At 39.7% G+C, this 3,311-nt stretch overlaps 1 long non-coding RNA gene across 1 annotated transcript; it reads right to left on the bottom strand.

Annotated features, from left to right (window-relative positions):
- Positions 1–1,529: 1,529 nt before the first annotated feature.
- On the bottom strand, positions 1,530–2,134 carry LOC115733712. The gene is made up of 2 exons (XR_004014538.2): positions 2,008–2,134; positions 1,530–1,925 (listed from the first exon to the last, which is right to left on the bottom strand). It is a non-coding gene; the product is annotated as an uncharacterized LOC115733712 (long non-coding RNA).
- Between the last annotated feature and the right edge of the window lie 1,177 nt (positions 2,135–3,311).

Below are 3,311 nucleotides of genomic sequence, written 5' to 3'. Positions count from 1 at the left end.
ATGAGATTCGGAACATCCGACTTTGAGCATACTCAACATGAATGCTCTTTGCGCCTAGGCAAGTGCCTAAGCTTGCCCAGTCGCCCTAGGGAAAAAACATGGGCGGCTGGGCCTGCACTACCGATTCACCATCAAGGTTGAATTATTGATGCATGACATTATCTGATTATTCGTCGGATTGGATCAATGTCTAAAGCGAATTTTTCTAACACGTCGGGGCAAATAAATATGTCGGCATGACCGAAGTCATCATAACAAGGATCGGGTGAGCAATACGGTTTTCTCCATGCGAATATTTTTTTTTTCAAACAGAAATTTGGGTGATCCATTATTTTATGATTGCCATTTTGTGGTTTCTCTACGTGTGACGCCTCCATGAATTTCTCACCCTCTCCCTGCGCGGTTCTATGGCCTCTCGAGTTGTAATATTCTCGCGACTTTTCGCAACTCCTGTATAAATGTCGTAAATTCACAAACAAATTAACTCAAAGACTCTTCGATTAAGGGGTGAGTTTCTCTCTGTTTTTGATCCGACGGTCCCCAAGAATCGAAACACCCCTCTCCCCGTGCGTCAATCCGCATGCAATTCGTTCGAATTTTCCCTTTTCCTATAATGTGCACTTGCAATGAACGTTATTAGCAGAAGGGTATCTAGTAAGCATGCATATATTTGGCGGGAATCCATCTATCTTATCTATGGAGGTTCAGTAAATTACTCCGACGGATAGAAATAGACCATGTCTAGGAATAAATTTCCCTTATTGGGATCATCTCCAAGTGGCTTGGCGTAAATTCATTGTCATGAAAGTAATTTCACCCGAGATCAGCTTTACGTGTTAGAACGTGCATTCTCAATGTAATTTTCTTCAATTCATCTAAGAGAGACATGAATAATTGGGGTATAAATCAATATTGATTACACAAGCACATCGCTAGCAGCAAAAATGCAGTTAGTCTATTGAATCATTCGAATAAAGAATGGACTATGAACAGTGGGGTGTCATGAACAAGATGTTCTGCAAACTTCAAATATACTAGACGATGTAAAATCCAAAATAAGCTCATGATATTCAATTGCACGAAGGCTAATCTCTCGACCCCATGCAAGTGAACCTGAACCAACTCCTTACGGATACGGAGTACCATACTGCAGAATATGCAGAAACACATCTGATCCAGAGATATCCAAGTCGTATATACTAATGTGTATCAGTCCCAGAACCGTGCATCGCGCAGACTTTTCACTAGATCTACAAGAAGTGTCAAGAAGCCAATACACAAAACTAATGGTGTCTCGAATTTTCCTTCTTTCGCGTAACATGCGGATACTGAAGTGATGCTGTTTTCCCTTTTATAGCTGGCTGTAGAAAGCTTCATTTACCACCATGTCTCATTTTCCTTTTTCCGGATGACCAACTTCATCCTCCATCAGTTCTTTTGTTGTGCCATTCAGTACATGGCCAACCCCAAAAAAGTAGCCATGAAGACAAACGAATTTCTGACATCTAAAACAGAGGAAGAGGACACTATTGAGCAGTTAACAACATGGATTCTTCATAAACATGCTCCTTCCATTTACAATTAAATCTCCTATCTATCGATGAATAATGATCAGTTACCAGTCTTAGAACCATAAATGTAGAAATAGGTGCCGTTTGCAATTAATAGGAGCGACAAAGCTTTTGAGCATGACACACTTAACGGCAGAAGTGCACATAAAAAGTCCCAAGATTGATGGTTCAAAAGAAAATCATATTTGGTTGTCTTTTAAGTGTGCTTGCTAACAAAATGATAACAATCCCTAATCAAACAACCTTTTCCCGGTCCAAGAAAATCATGCGCATTGCTCAGACACAAAACATATAAATTGATGTCCAAAAGTGCTGAGTCATGGCGATGTTTTAAGCCTTTTACTCCCATGTCACCTGATAAACATCAAATTCTAAATCTGACACAGCATTTCCTTAAATGGCTTAACGAGGCAGCTCATGAGAAGGAAATTGCTACCTGTTAGAAACCAGGGATTTCACCTGGCATAGGAGCCAATTCGTTCTTACCGAACCGCTCTTCGTCATAAAAGGTTGCATGAACCACTCGTCCCCCAAAGAATCGACCATCGAGATCGACAAGTGCCTTCATTCCACCACCAAGTTTCCTTTGTTTGATGTCCATTCCCTTTACTTTCCCCTAACACCCCGCTTGCCACTCTTTTAACGCAGTTATACATCTCGTTCCACAACATATTTATTTCGCCCTCTAGTCGCCACGGTCCTTCGTGAAGCATTCTTTCCTTGAAAACTGTTCGTTTTGCCTCATTTAACTTCCACCATCTTATTCTTGGATTCTCAACACTTCTCTGCATTTGTTGTACTTTGTTATATCGAACCTCTAAGACTATCAACTTATGTTGCGTAGTTTCGCATTCTCCAGGATAGACTTTACAATCTACATACGAGGCTCTATCCTCTCCTCTAGCAAGAAAGAAATCAATCTGGCTGCAATTTTGACCGCTACAAAAAGTGATTAGATGTGACTCTCTTTTTCTAAAGAAAGTATTTGTCAACATCAAATCATAAGCTAATGCCACGCTCAAGATGTCTTCGCCAGCCTCATTTTTAGTCCCATAGCCAAAACCCCCATGAACTCTATCAAAACCTCCACTACTTTGACCAACATGTCCATTTAGATCCCCTCCCATGAATATCTTCTCCTTGTGTGGTGTCTCCCTTAAAATCTCCTCCAGTTCTTCCTAAAATCTGTTCTTATCAGATGCTTGCAGTCCAACTTGGGAGGCATACACACTAAGGATATTCGCAACGCCTGACGCAACCCTCCTCCTTTACCCTAGCTTGGGATAGGCTATGTAAACAAACATAGTCAGAGTTAAATGGAATGTAAGTATCATTGGTTCAAATAACATATAATGAGATAACCATAAAGAACTAAGTTAGTACTATACTTCTAATAGATGCAGCAAACTTCTTGCTGTTAGAATTTGAACTTTATTACGCACTTTCTTGCTTGGTAAACAAATTTTTTTTTTTTTTTGTGTTCTTCCGGAATAATTAGGTTATTCATTTAACTTGTTCAAACACAAATATAACCGATCAAAAGATATCCAACATATCTCAATTGAATAGTCTTTTCCCAAATCAAACCTTCTATAAAAAAATAGGAAAATTTCAAATAAGGGACTGAAGTGAAGCCGTTTTTTTCAAAAAAGGACCCTTATTCGACCTCGTCTCAAACAAGGGTCTAAAGTAGCCATCTTACTCTCAAGGAAGGGCCTGAGTTCATCGGTTGACCAAATC

The sequence above is a fragment of the Rhodamnia argentea genome, chromosome 9 (genome assembly GCF_020921035.1).
Source record: "Rhodamnia argentea isolate NSW1041297 chromosome 9, ASM2092103v1, whole genome shotgun sequence".
Classification (NCBI taxonomy): Eukaryota; Viridiplantae; Streptophyta; class Magnoliopsida; order Myrtales; family Myrtaceae; genus Rhodamnia; species Rhodamnia argentea.
This window is presented reverse-complemented; position numbering and strand designations above follow the sequence as displayed.